We start from the raw sequence: 15392 nt of genomic DNA on the forward strand, positions 1-15392 counted from the left end.
TTCACCTCTAGGATGTTTTAATTTATCTTTTATTTTAAGGCAGAAAAATAATTTCATTAAAGGTGATAATAAATTAAGATAATTATTACAATCCTATCTATTAATGACTACTTTATTACATGGATCAGAAGGCTGCCTTTCAAAAATTTTATGTATTGTTATTAATAATTACTTCTGTTAAGCTTTTGTCTTCAATGTTGTTTCAGTACCTTACCTGAGCAATGAAAATGCCTGAAAAGAAAAATTGTACAGTAATTTCACTGTTATTGTCTATAAACACAAAATATCAATTTTTGCATTTAACAGTATTTGGAAAGCTTGGTTATTAGTGGTAAGTTTTGTGTATTGTAGGTAATGCAGAACTGGAACTGATGACTTATGCAATGTCACCTCCAAATGTTCCAGATCTGCTTTTACTGGGTGGTAATGCGTACTTGTACAAAGTCACCTCGGTAGGTTTCTGTGATGACCCCTTTATCTTGAAGCAGGTACTGCTGTGTCTGTAACAACTCAATCTTCCTTTGTCACTGCTCTGACAGTGTCCTCCTCCATGGTCTGGAAAAGCAACTCTTAAATGAGATCAGCAATTTCTGTCTACTGAAGCTCTAATGTAGCAACAGTCATCACAATGAAGTTTGATTGCAACAAGAAGCTTCCTTGGGGGAAAACAAAACAAACAAACAAAAAACAAACAAAAAACCCCACACCTCATCAATAGCACCTCCTTCCCCTCCCTGCCAAGGTGGAGGTGAAAAAAGGGGGGGAGGGGGGCTGGGTAGGCATCCTTTCCTGTTTACTGTTACTGAGCTGAGCTAGATTCCAGCCAGGAGCATGTAGAGGAGCTGCCTTTTCTTGTCAGATAAGTGGCATGCCTACCTATTTTGTTCTGGGGACAAATATAATAATTGCTATTTTTCAAAATGTGCAAACCCTCTCAAACTAGGGAGTTAAAGGTCTGTCCCTTGAGAAAATGTCTTTCTGAACCCCATCTTAGATTTTGCAGTGAAGAAGGAAAAATGCACTGCTTTATGCTGGAGAAGGTGATGTTACAAACCCATGCTCATCCTTCTGAAAGTCTGGTAGATGCTGCATCCTAAAATTGCAGTCAACAGTACATCATTCAGGAAGGCTCCTTATCCACCGAACTTAGTCACTCATCTTAGTTTAGGTAACCAAGGAATATGTTTGGGATGCAGGTATCCGAAGCAGTCCAACTGCTTTGTTGTGTTTAACTGGCTGAGTTTGTGAAGCAGGTAAGTTCTGGCTCATGGCTGGTGCGTGTGGGAGACTGACGGTGTCTTCAGAAAGTCTGTTATGAGTCCAGATAGACTGGAGAGAAGTCTGCTGGTCCGTTTTAAGAACGGGAGTTTTGCCAGTTACTGTGGCACAGCTTGCAGGTGGTAGTTCTTTAAGCTCTAATACTTCAGATAAGTGCCTGTGTTTATGTTTCAGTTAAAGAAAATGAGAGGAACAGGGACTTCTGAAAATGGCAATTAAAGCTCATATCTTGCTTAGGGACTTGTGAAAAATTAACTTTAGTTTTCTTATTTTTCCCTTCAAGCAACTTCTCATGTGACACTAATTATTTTGGTGGTGGTGACTCACTTGATTCAGAGAGGTAAATGTCCAGATGGTAAAATCACTTGGCAGTAATTTCAAGTAAAAGAAATTTATCTGAATAGATATTTCTTAGCTAGCTCAGTAGTTTGCTAAAATTATAAATTAAAAATAGCCAATTAAGAAAACTATTGAGTAAGTTTATTAGGGAGTCAACCAAATAAAATAATGAACTAAAAATAGTCCTAAGTGGTGGTAATGGCCAATTTCTTGGGGATTATTTTTCACAAGTTATCCCATCTCAGCAGTTCTGTCTTATCAGGATTTAAATGTACTATATGTTACTTTATGCAGATACCTACTTGTTTATCAAAATATGTTTATATATATTTATATTGTGCACTATGCAGATCTTGTTTTTTAAGTCTGGATCAAAAATGAGGTTTGCATTCTGTTCCTGACTTCCCTTTTCTGTATTGTAGGAAAAAGAGTGTTTAGGGGAAGAATTTTTTTTTTGTCTTTTTCATTTGTTTACCTTTAAACGTTAGTCTTCGGCTACTGTTCAGGGTTCAGATACAGGGTACTTATTCTGTTCTCACATTCTCTTAATGAGACCTGAAGCAAAAGACTTCCACTGCTTTTCTGTACTCCTGGTTTATGTTTCTCTCTTACCTGCCTTTCTGCTAAACTCTTTCTAGTTATCCGTATACTTTCAAAGTAGATGCCGCTTGTTCAGAGTGTTTCACTCTGGGGATTTCAATAGTTGTTTGAACCTCTATAAATATTTTCAATATCCATAAAATAACAGCAAAATTGTTGCTTTCTAATAATTACTGTTTTGTAATTTCTCAAGAAAAGGTAAGAATAAAATTTAATTCATTGGCATATAACAGGAAGGGAACCTCTGGAGTCACAAAAGTCAGTTTTCACTTTTATAAGAGGAAGCTTGCTTGAAAATTCTTTTCATATACTTATCAAACATAAAATGATCTCAATACTGCAGCTGGAAGTCTGTTAGTATTTCATTTCTCTGATGATTAAGAAACCTATTTAATATCCATCCTCTCTCCAGTTTATAGAATTTCTTACTGATTGTATCTTAGATGCTACAAATGTTAGGCACACTCCTTAGAGACAGCCAACCTTGCTTTAAATACGTGAAGCTGTGAATGATTTATTATTGCCCTGGTAATCTATCTCAATGTAGAGCTTCACTTACTACCGTGAATTTGCATCGTTCTTTTTCTCTTTTTAAGGTCTGAGTATTAATTACTGTCTTCCAGCTATTGAGGTTTTTTTATGCCGTTCTTTGCAAGACTGAAAAGCCTTGCAATATCAAATGTTTTCTGGTTGTGTGCAAGCACTAGACTACTAACACATTGACTGATCATGTTCATGTTTTTCTTGAGTGTCTCTTGAAGATTGCAGAAGGGTATTTGTCCCTGGAGGAGGCCCTTTGAGAGGGGAATCCATCTGTCAGTCCTTGGGCAATGAAGCCACCTTAACTCCAGAACACAGCCAGTCTGAGGCAGTGCAGGGTTTCTCTAAGCCTACTACTCCCACACAGGAGAGTTGCAGATTAGGTTAAATAAGCCTGATGCACACAACTGTGTAGTCAAGCAGATAATTTTTAAGGGCCTTGAAATGTTAGCATTCTAACAAAACAAAGAAGCACTCTTAAAACCAAAAAGCGGTTTACTTGTTATTTTTTATTTTATGGACTTAGTGTCTGGGGGGTTGGTACTAATGAAGAGGAAAATAGCAAAATGCTGTTTATTTCGGGAATATTTCTAGTTTGTTTTTTTCCTTTCCATTAGTGTATTTGCATATACTAATAAGGAACCTTAAGCCTTAAGGACATAACTGCAGTCTAAGAATATATTTCCCTAAATTTGAGAATAAGTAGTTTGAAATTGGTTGTTGTTTTTTATTTGGTGGTTGTTTATATATATGTATATATATAAAGTCCTAGCTTGCTGAAGAGATAGTGACATGAGATCCTCTTCTGACCTGGAAATTAATGAAATTAATGAGCCTTGCTTTAGTGCCACAGAGTTTTTTGTTGCTGTTATAGTTGTTTTATTCCTCTTTTTAAAATAAATAAATAAATAAATAAAAGAGGCATAAGACCTGTTCGTAATAGCCTTTTGCTGGTTCATACAGCTAATAGGAGCAACATTGCTGCATATCAAATAATAATGGCTTGCAATTTTTGTGTAAGAAGCTTCTTTACATTCTTATAATTAGTGGAGGTACCAAATTTACTGATCTCGGAGATAACATCACTGCATTAATTCGGTAAATTATTTTTCTGTGAGAGGATTAAAAATGGATGCTACCAGTTGGGAGACAAAGCAGATAAAGCTGTAAAAGACAATATTGTTAGTGTTTAAAAGGTGACAATCTTGAGAGACTGTGTGTATACGTACATATGTGTATATATGTGTGTGCATATATAGGTATGTATATATAATCAGGCCTTTATTGATCATCTAACATCTATATGTTAGAGATAATACCTATAATGCCTGTATATAAAATATAGTTTATATACATATAATATGTTCTATTGCAGGCTGCATGTGTGATTTATGTTCTAAAACAAAACCTAAATCTTCTCCTTGGAGGTTTTGCAGCTCAGAGTTAACTTACTGTAGGTGCTAAGTCATTTATTTTTTGTTCAGAACCTTGTTATTGATATTGGTGTTTAGCTTATATGACTAGTGACTAAAGTGTTGACTAACTGTGGTCACAAGCTCTTCAGTGTTTTCATGAAATGATGCAGAATTTGAAAAAAAAAATGTGGCATCACTTATTTTTTTCTTTCAGAATACAAAAAAAAATCTGGCTTCTTTTGGCAATAGCAATATATATTTATACTACTAATATGTGTTTAAGAAATTTAAGCTTTGATTCCCAAGGAAGAGACTAATAGATTATATCCTTCTTTATGTAAAAAATTAGAATGAAAATACGAACTACCAAAAACTTTGCTCAGAATAGAAACTGTCAAATTTGCTATCATTTTCTCTGCAATTTCAATCTAGATGCAATCAGAAGTGGGGAAAACAACAACAACAAAAACATTCTAGTTCCAAATGAAAAGAAAGCTGTCAGCCTAGGGGCTGTAAATATGGCTATATAATAATGCTTCTGTAAAGGGCAGTTAAATACAAGATGTTAAATTTGTTGTCTTTTCTGCTTCAATACTTTGTGATCGAGTCTTGATAGTCTGAGGTTCCCTGAGGCTGTTCAATAAGTTCATTGAAATATCTATCAGACTATCACCTGAAAATTTATTCTGGCTTATTATTGGTTGCTGGATTTGCTTGCTGGTCTTCCTTATTTTAAGCAAGAAAATTAAAATAAAAGCAAAAAAAAAAACACACCCCAAAACCTGTGTTCTAGTGAGAACTGTCAAATATTTATTCTAAGTTATAAGGAAACTTTGGGGATTTCCTGCTTCTGCCAACCAAGCATCCAAACTGTAGTTTAGGTGCTGATAAAAATAATAATAATGAATTTCTTTTTTTGTGTAACACTGAAGAAGCATTGCCCTTCTTTGCAGAGACAGAGGGTAGAGGTTCATACATTAGGAATATTTGAAGTAATTTATAAATTCACAACCCATATTCAGATGGAAATTCCATCCCAATGTACTTTGCTATTTGAGAGCTCAAAACTAAATATAGTGTTCCTTTTTAAATTGTCCAATTTTGTTACTTTAAATTGTTTAACTTCTTATGGTGCCTTTGTAATTTTCCGCAAGTAGCTGCTGAAATCGTAGCTACGTCAGCACCTTTAACCTTCCAAGTATGATGGGTAATTAAATCACAGACCCTCATCCCTATCATCTAAATGGAAACTTGGATTTCCAAATCATATTGGCATTTTATATTGACCTACTGATTCTTGATAAAGGTGTTGGTGGAAGGAGCAGACGGGGGGCTCGGAGGCAAGCTGTGCCTGTTTGGCCACCCCAGTAGTGCAGACACTGAAGCCCAAGGCTGGAAAGAGAAGAGGTCTCCCGACTTAGTAAGACAGTGGTAATTAGTTGCCTAAAGATTTTTTTAGGTCTTATTTCAAGTTACGGAGGCAAAGCAGTATTTAGAAAGTGTGTACATAGTATTAAATTCAGAGGGATTGACAGACTTGTTAAGGTCATTTAGTTGGGAAATTCCTATCCCTTAGACATTGATCAGAAACGAAGGAGAAAAAAAAATGAACATATAACTTGTTAGTGGATGTTAGACTATTCAGAATTTAGCATTTTAGAAAGGCTGTTGATATATCTCAGTTAATTCTGGCTAAAAGTGAAGAAAACAAAGCTGTTCACTACTTTTGAGAGTATTCAGGCTTTTATTTCTCTCAGTGTGTCCAAGAAACTGCAAGTAAGCTAGAATAAACTTTTAAAATGAAAATTAAAAATAAAATAGGTGTGACTATTGGAAACAGCACTGCTGTAGAGGCACTGATGGGGTTAAATATGCTGCTGCCACTAGGTGTCATGCTGGGATCATCTCTTGAAGCATGAGTGATGAACAAAGGGGCTGAGTGATGCACTGGCATCTCCTTCACCTATTTTAGCGTCTAAAAGGGCTAATTTTGCACGGTGTAATTGCCAAGTGCCTGTCTGGTGTACCAGATACCTCCAGGGGTGACTTCAAGCCTCAGCTTCTGCGCATCTGTGCTCTACGTATTGATTCAGCAGTGGGAACACTTGAAAAAGTGAAAATAATACCCCCCCAATCCTATAACTAATTCTAAGCATCTAAGCATTGTGACCATAAGCTTTCTCAAGTAGCAATGAACTTCTGGTAGAGCTTTAATAAAAAAAAAAATAAATAATAAATTTCTTTGCACTACATGTTTTAAGTTTATGAGGTAGCTTCGATCTGTGAAATCTATTAAGCAAACCTAATGTTTTTTCCCAAGCTTGTACATAGCTGAAAAAACTTGGATACTGCAGATAACGTTTCACTACTTTGAAGCTGATTTGTGCTAGCACTCCTTACGTGAGCAGTGAGTGTGCTGGAAATTGAAGTAGTGCTTGGGTATGTAAGCATCAGCATCACGATGTGCACAAATAGGTATTTGAGGTTGTCATAAACAAAAGCCTCACCACGGCAAGTTTGGTTTGACCATAGGAGAAAAGGATTGCAGCCCACTTACAAGTCTAGCACATCTTGTGGTATCTGTGCATCAGTGTGCTGTTTGTGCCTCACAGAAACACAGGTGTAGCCAACTCTGCATTGCACAAAGTATGCTGTTATGTTGGTGTATGCTGTTACACAGCTGCCTGGATTCATCTCTCACCTGAATTCCCCATTTACAAATACAAGAGATGTTTCTTCAGAAGCTTAGCACAAAGAAAGTGAGCGTTATGTTGGCTGTTGCAATGTGGTAGCGGATACACTGCCAGTTCCCTCAGTAGCTTTTCTTGGATTTCTGCTCTGTGTGTGTGAATTCTGTTGTCTCAGACCAGTGATATGCTGAGATACCAAAATACATTTTGAAAGGCTTATTTTTTGGTTGCTGGCCTGTGTCCATGTGCTGTCTCAGTGTGTGCTTAAAAGAAACACTTTATTCCAGGGGATGCCTCTCTGCTGCATAGCATTTAGCACAGTGAGACCCTAATCCATGTCCTAGACAAAGTGGTGGTAAAAATATTTGCAAGTAATTAAAGTAGTAGAAAAGCTGCTGATTCCTCCAATCCAGTGTGTGAGTGGTAATTAACATACTCACACCTAAGATCATCTTGGGAGGAATGTTGGGTGCTGCAAAGACAGGCTTAGAATGTAAAATTTTCTTGATATTTATGAAGAAAACTTACTAAAAAAAAAGTGTGAAGTGGAAAGAGGAAAGAAAATGTATACATAGGTACAAAATACATAAGAAGTGATTAGGCAACACAGGAGATGAGGTATTGTAGATAAATCAGGAATGTCTTGCTGCTGCAGGATAGCCAAAGCTTCCATTGTTTTGTTTCCATTGTTTTCCATTGTAGCTCTGTGGCTGGGTGTATGCCTGGTTCTCCGGGTGTCACCCAACCTGGGGTTTCAGTTTCCATCAGCCTTTCCTGTTGGCAGAGCATTCTCATTAATGAAAATAAATATCCTTTGGATATTATGACTCTGTAACTTGAAATTTAGGGCAGTGATGTGAATCATGTCTCCTTCACCTAAGCTGATCTTACACCATCTGATTACCAGTGGTTAAGGGCTGTTTCCCTCTTTATAAGAATTCATCTTAGAATGGGGGAAACATTTAGGAGAGGAATTTCACCGCTCCGAGGGTGCATGTGGAGTAGATTGTATTGAAACTGATTATATGTTAAAATTCTATTTGTTTGCTCCTTCTCGTAGGTTTAATAAAGATGGATATTGATAGTTGACCACACATCTATACAAGTTTGTGTCCTCCATTAAGACACTAATGTGGGATCTGTATTCATCTTCCTCTGAAAACAGGGGACTGATATTGGGCCAGAATGTTTAATCCATTTTGTAGTTTAATGAAGAATACCTACGTAAGTGGGTGGTAATTAATGATATTGTACTGTGACAAAGACTTCCAAAAAAAACTAATTGCCTAACATCCCTTTTTAGACAGGTAAGAAGTTGGCGTAGCATTTGCAACTTCTTAGTCAGCAGCTGCCATTATAGTAGATTTAATACTGCTCATTATTATGAAACTCACATGTTTCTGTAGGTGCCTTAAATGTGAATTTTGGAGCTTAATTTAAGCTTAACTTTTAAATTTTTGCTAGTATTGAGGCTGCTGTCTAGAATCTTTCCACCGTAATATTTAATTTGCTTTAGGGAAAAACAAATATATATGTAGGGTGAAAAAATTTGTTTATAACATACATGCTATTACAGAGAAAATGAACAAAAATATAGTACTGGCCTAACATGAAGTTAAACACTGTGCCACCATTCTATCAGTTGAGGAGCCTAAAAAAAAAAAAAAAAAAGGCAGCTTAACTATGTTCTGACTGGTTTAATGAAGAGGCAGAATGAGGAATGCTACACTTAAGGAATTGTCTATTAAGTAATTTTTTAGCTGTCAGTCATTGCGAAGTCCCCAGCCTCATTTGCTGTCTTCGTATGGTTTATCCTAACAAACTAGAAGGAAGTTTTATAGAGAAGGGTAAATGATGTACATACACCCGGCGTCAACCATTAGAAGAAAATACAAACAAAAACACAACAAAAACACCCCCACAAAAAAATAATAATAATAATAGAAAACAAAACCAAAATGCCTCAGGAAAGGGGGGGGGGGTGGGGGGGGTGGGGCAGAGAATTTGTATTTTCTAGGGTTTGTTTTACATAGAACTAATGAAAGAAGTTGATTGTGGTGTTCCCCACTTTAGACAGAGGCAGTCCCAAACTTGTACTGCTACTGAATTTAAGCTCTGATTTGTGGATAATATTTCTAAATCTGACAAACTTTACACTTCTAGAAAAGAAATACTGCTGTATTCAGCACAGGTCCATTGAGCATCAGGGCCTCATTACCTTCTGTTCAGACATGTTGCATGGTGGTTGATGTTCACACGAACATGCTGCTTTCTCCGATCGCAGCCACTCCCCATTACCAAAAATGTACCCTTTCCCCTTCAGAATTCTGCACGATCCTTTAGAAAAAGCAGACAAACAAAACCTGAGTGTTTTACAGTCCTGCTTTGGGTGGCTTAGAGTACAGGCCTCCCTGTAACATGGGATGGGCAGTATCCTGACATACCTTGAGGCTCTTTGCTGCCACTGCAGATTGTTATAACCAACATAGCAATACAGTTGCTTGTAGGGCTGTGCTCTAAACCAGATTTCAGTTGGGGGGGGGAAGAAGCCAACAAACACACAAATCTTTTCAAGGGAAACTGCTTTTCCTTCGTCTGTGTCTTTCAGGACCCAATGATCAGTGTAAGCCCTCTGAAAGTGCCCTCTTGTAATTTGTGTGCTAATAAAATGTAATAGTAGACAAAGAAAATGTAAGGTCTTGTTTGCTTCACTAACGCATACATTTTTTGCTTGTCCCTTTGTGGTGTGGTTTACTCTAGGGTAAATGGTTTAAATACAAGGGGTTTGCACAGTCTGAATGAACTTTGAGGAGACACTCAAATGTCATGTTTCTGAGTCTTGTCTCAGTATTCATCCCTCTCAGTATTCAGAGGCTTATCTTTTTTTTGCTAGTTATTTACTTAGTGCTAGAAGTTGCATTTTAAGTCTTTTTCTTAAGGATTTTCTGATGGTGTGTCCTTGTTTTACAGAGCACGTCTTTGCTGAACTAATCATTAATGAGTTTTGTCACAGACTGTGCGTTGCTAGCATCTAAGGCCTACTGCCTGCAAAGCCACCTACTACGAGTTTGCTTCTCCTTCTGCACTGGGTTGATCTGGAATAGGTTAAATAACAGTAAGATTGCTTGTAGCATCAAGCATGAAACAGTGGTGTCACATTTGTCACGCTGCCTACATGACACGCTTTAGTGTTTAAAACCAGGCCTGTTTTGGTAGTAGTCCTCCTAAGCACATTGTGTGTAGTGTGGCCTAGTGAGCTGCACCATAGACACAAGGCCCCTGTTAAGAGTGTTGCAGTTTCAGCAATTTCCTGAATTGCTTCTCCAGTTCTAGAAACACAGCATGTTCCTCCTTAAGATTTTAGTACATACTGGAAAACTTACTGCTTTTCTCAAGTTTGGTTTAGAATTTAACCTTTCAAACTGAGTTAGTGTATTTGTGATTTTCATATGGACTTTGGGAAGGAAAGTAGTAGGAGTGAAAGATCTCAGACTGGAACCTGACAGTCTCATCTGCTTTTACTAAACTCAGAGAGTCTGGACCAGGGAAAGAACAACTGAGCAGTAGTAGGAGAAGTGAAGAAACAGCATTTTCTGTAAACTAAAACTTAGGATGCCTGAGAATGGCACAGTACAAAAACTGAATGCAAACAGACAAAACATTACATTAACTTGCTATTCTGTCATTTAAGGGTTCTGTCTTGTTTATGGTTCCCTCTCTCTTCCTTTTCAGCAGGCTTCTATACAATACCTCATAGTTCTTAGAGGTATATTGCAGAAGACATCAGTTTGTTTTGAAGAATTTTAATCAAGGCAGATTTTAAGAATGTCCTTATTGTATGAACTACCTTCGTATGAATTTATTGTATGCTTTGGTGTTCAGAGTTCTAGTTTTTAGTATGCCTAAACTAACTGATATAAATTTAAGATGTTTATTACTTAATTTTCCTTAGTATATATATTCAGAAACTAAAGCAACACAGTAGAGGATATGTAATAAATCTCTTTATTACACATAAGGCTACTGTGATAAAAGTTGCAGTGGGGGCTGAGGGGAGAGATTGCCATCTGTGATCTTATCTCTCTTCACTTTATGACCTTGCAATACTTTTGGGGGGGGGGGGGGGGGGGAGGGGAAGGGATACTGATTGTTTTAATAATTTGTCATTGGCATAAAAAGCTGAATTCATTCATGATGAAAAAGCACATTCTTTTTTATTTTGTATTTTTTTTATGTAAAGAAATTTAAATAAAGAGGAGAAAGAAATGCTTCATATTATGTTAAGTGAAGCATTCTTACAAATTAAAGCTATTTCTGGGTGGAGGGCAAGGGATACTTAAGAGAAGCTCTCAGGCCTCACAGACATGCATTCCCTGTTTAATGGATTAGTTGAGTAAAATAATATTGTGGGTTTAAGGATGTTTTGGTCGGTCCTGAGATTCCAAGATTATTTTATCGTGGCAGTAAATGCCACAGACTAGTAGAATTTCTTAAAATAATGCTTATTTAAAAACAAATTTTAGAGTAAAATGCTTCATTTTGAGATCTCATTTCTCATGGAGTGAAGTAGATAAAACATTTTTGCAGAGCTACAAAAAAAAGAATTTTTAATGTCCGAAAAGCATTTGGCCATATGTTGTGTTCCTGCTGTCGGGGGTCTTTTCCCAATTCTATCTCATATCCCCTCACACATCAGTTTTAGGTCAGCTTTCTGTCCAATATCTGTCTAGCACATATTTTTTCTTAAAAACATGGTCACAGCTACTTGAGTGGACATTTCCACATTTCAAAGCCATACTGCAGTATTTGTCAAATTGTTCTATGAATATCTTCCTGCTCTGTGAAGTTAAATTTTATTTTATTTTTTTCCTGTGGCTCCAGCAAATGCTTTTGAGCATACACTGGCGCTGAGGTCTTACTCTGCAACACTTCTCACTTGTTACAAAACGGGGTTGTTACTGAAGTGGTGGGCATTATAATGACCTAATACACGATAGATCCTGGTTGTACAATTTTAACCTTTAACACAATAAATAATATTCACTCGCATAGTTGGTTGATTAGCTATTTTTATTTGCGGTACAACTACAAATAACATGAATAACTAAAAATAACATGAAAAATTCCCCAATTATCAAAGTGGTGATTTACACCAACCTGGTGTTAGGACTGCAAAAGATGCAATTCAACAGAAAATTAAGCACAGAATATTTCTTGTAAAATGATTGAGACTGATAAAGTAGTTAAGGTATGTTTTTGTGTATGACTGTTGACAACACTGATATATAGAGATGAGAGAACAGATTTAGAGGAGGAGGTAGATATTTCTTGGAAGATCAATGAAAAGAGGGGTTTGGTGACACATGCTGGCTTAGGGCTCTTATGCCTAAGTGTCGGGGGTGGGTCTGATGTTTGTAAAGCACAAGGTGAGTGGGTTGCACGCACAGTACAGAAGAACATTGTTTTTGTTGGCATTGTTTGTTACAGCATGTGTAGCGCCATGTGCTGCTTGTGGGGACTTTGACTTTGGGGCTTCACAGATTTTCTGTCTAGGTGTTTTTCTTGGATCATTTTGAATTCTCTGTCGTGACAGATTGTAATCTATCCTGTGTAAATTTCTTGGGACTGATTTGACTTTCCCTACTTAGCAGATTCCTCTTGCTTTGTTGATAGCTTGTTCTGTATTTTTCAGCAGCTTCTTTCTGAGTTTTTACTCCCTGGTTGCAGTTACAACCTAGTATGTTGAGCATCTCAACCTTCAAAAATATTAAGATTGGCCATCATCTTTATATCATACAGAAACTTTTTTTAATCTTTGTAATTCCTTGTTTAGATGTGCAATTCTCATTGATATTTATATCGATATTGAGAGATGATGAAAACCTTGTCAAAAATATCAGAAAGCCCAAAGAAGGGATAAAGTAGAGGTTCCAGGACAGAGCATACTTCTGTCTGTCCCATTATTTCATTTTTAGGGCCACAGGTGTCAGGAGAGTAATTATTTATTTGCTTTTTGCTGCTTTCCTCTCTTTCCTAACAGCTTGCTCAAACAGTCTCTTGGTAGCTCCCCTACTACAGTTTGGTAGAGAAGGTCAGCACAATATAGTAGTATTAGAGCAGAGCAAGAAAGAAATGTCTGACAGCATAACTGAAAAATATTTGAAGGAAAAAAATTGTTTCAGGATCATCCAAAACAGTTCTGCACTTACGCCTAAGCTGAGACATGATGTAAACTCTTTTTTAAGAAAGTATTTTTATCTTCTCAATCTATTTTCCTTTTAATTTAGGTAAAATTCAAGTAAGTTCTGTTATGAATGAATTAAATGGTTTTTAAAAGTCTCACAATGCAAAATATGTTGTCTCAAAACCTATTTTCTAAAGAAAACCATAATCAGTATTTAAAATGTTCCAATTTTCTATTTCAGACTACTAATTTAATTAAATTCTAAATTGAATATTAATTGAATTCAGGCTAACTTTCTCCAATACTTGCTTTTGGTAGATGCGTTGCTTATCAGCGAATCTCTAGCATACAGTGATAATAATCTGAAAGGAGTGTTGGGGAGGAGAGCATCCTTGTTTCTACTATAGAGAGGATTAAAAAAAATAATTCAAATTATGTCAGCAGAATTTGTTTACAAATCCAACTGAAGACAGAGGAATCATATCTATCTGTGGAGAACAGTCGTAGTCCTGCTGAGCACGAGACACCTCACAGTGGTTTAAATTGCAGTGTGGGCAGCACCCAGCCTTCTGACACTTCAAATGGTCATGCCATCATCCAGGCTGTCTGACGTGGGCTGCTGGGAGACATAATGCTGCCAGCCTAGTACCCCTAACTACTGCTAAACAAATAGGAAATCTCTTACTCAAAAATTGAACATGAGACACATTTTTTTACAGTTGTCATTTACAATTGCTGCAGCTTGAGCTGAACAGATTTTCTGAGATTTCATTAACCAGCCCATTCCCTAATGGAAGGAATTCACTTATCTGTACTGAGCCATTTTTCTGTTAGTGATAGAAGCGATTTTCATTCTCTTCATCTTCTGCAGGTAGCATTCCTCGAAAAGTCCTCATCTTCCTTCTTATTTCCACTGTTGTTTCTCCTTCATTTCCATTTCTTCATTGCTTGGAACTAACTTATTCCCATTGACTCTGAATATTCACCTTGATGTCAGAGAACTGTCTCCTAAAAAGCCAGTGTTTTCTCTCTTTTCTTCGTCTAGGTACTGGAATCAACATTGGTGGTGGTTTTACTCAGGTGGGCAGCTGAGCTCCACCACAGCTGCTCTCTCACTCCCCCCTCCTCAAAGGGAAAGAGAGAGACAATACGATACAAAGGGCTCAAGGTTTGAGATAAGGACAGGGAGAACGCTCAACAATTGTCATGATGGGCAAAACTAACTCACAGTAGGGAGACAGTAAAATTTATTGCCTGTTATTTACAAGCTAGAGAAGTGAGAAACAAAGGAAAGAAACCAAAAACACCTTCCCCCCATCCACCCTCTTCAACCTCCTCCCGCTGAGCAGAACAGGGGAATGGAGTATGGGGGCTGTGCTCAGTCCCTGATGCTTTGTCTCTGCTGCTCCTTCCCGGTCACTCTCTTCCCCTGTTCCACGTGGGGGCAGCCCACCCATGGGATGCCGTCCTTCCCGAACTGATCCAGCCTGGGCTTCCCACAGGCAGCAGCTCTTTGAACTGCTCCATCATGGGTCTATACCACAAGGTCCATCCCCCAGGAGCAAACTGCTCCAGCACGGGTCCCCCATGGTCGGCAGCTCCCCCAGACCCCTGCTCCTGCGTGGGCTCCTCTCCACGGGCTGCAGCTCCGGCCCGGGGCCTGCTCCTGCGGGGGCTCTCCATGGGCCGCAGCCTCCTCCAGGCCACATCCACCTGCTGCACCGGGGGCTCCTCCACGGGCTGCAGCGTGGAGATCTGCTCCATGTGGGACCCGTGGGCTGCAGGGGGACAGCCTGCTCCACCAGGGGCCTCTCCACAGGCTTCAGAGGAACTGCTGCTGCGTGCCTGGAGCACCTCCTGCCCTCCTGCTGCACTGACCTTGCTGTCTGCTGGGCTGCTTCTCACTCATCTCTCTCCCAGCTGCTGTTCCCCAGCATTTTTTTTTTCATCTCTTCCTTTTCTTTAAATATATTCTCACAGAGGCACAAACAACATCGCTTCATTGGCTCGGCTCTGACCAGCAGCGGGGCCCTTATCTAACATGGGGCAGCTCCTGGATTCTTCTCACAGAAGCCACCCGTATGGCCCCCTGCTACGAAAACCTTGCCACGTAAACCCACTACAACATTAAATAAACACTAAGCAGCATATGTGTTTTTTCTGATGCTAAATTCAAAATTCACTGAATATAGTTACTGTTAGTGCTCCTCTTTACCCCATGCCACCAATTCAGTCTAAGTGTAGCCAGATTGATATTGAGTATTCTTTGAAGAACTCAATGTAGTGGAATGAGAGTGGGTAAACACCATTATTCTAAGATGCTTTTATAGTGTCCAAGTAGTATAT

At 38.2% G+C, this 15392-nt stretch overlaps 1 protein-coding gene across 8 annotated transcripts in view; it reads left to right on the top strand.

Moving 5' to 3' along the window:
- Nucleotides 1-15392, top strand: part of LRRC4C (leucine rich repeat containing 4C) — a 515355-nt gene that overhangs the window by 109456 nt on the left and 390507 nt on the right. For 2 of the 8 annotated variants that reach the window (XM_083836597.1, XM_083836600.1), the window contains exon 1: nucleotides 821-1253. The exons of the other annotated variants lie outside the window; for them this stretch is intronic. The gene's annotated coding sequence lies outside the window, so the exon portion shown is untranslated. Of the gene's footprint in view, nucleotides 1-820; nucleotides 1254-15392 lie in introns of those variants that run through there. 8 annotated transcript variants of the gene reach the window in all.

Source organism: Anser anser (assembly GCF_964211835.1).
Source record: "Anser anser genome assembly, chromosome: 5".
Lineage (NCBI taxonomy): Eukaryota > Metazoa > Chordata > Aves > Anseriformes > Anatidae > Anser > Anser anser.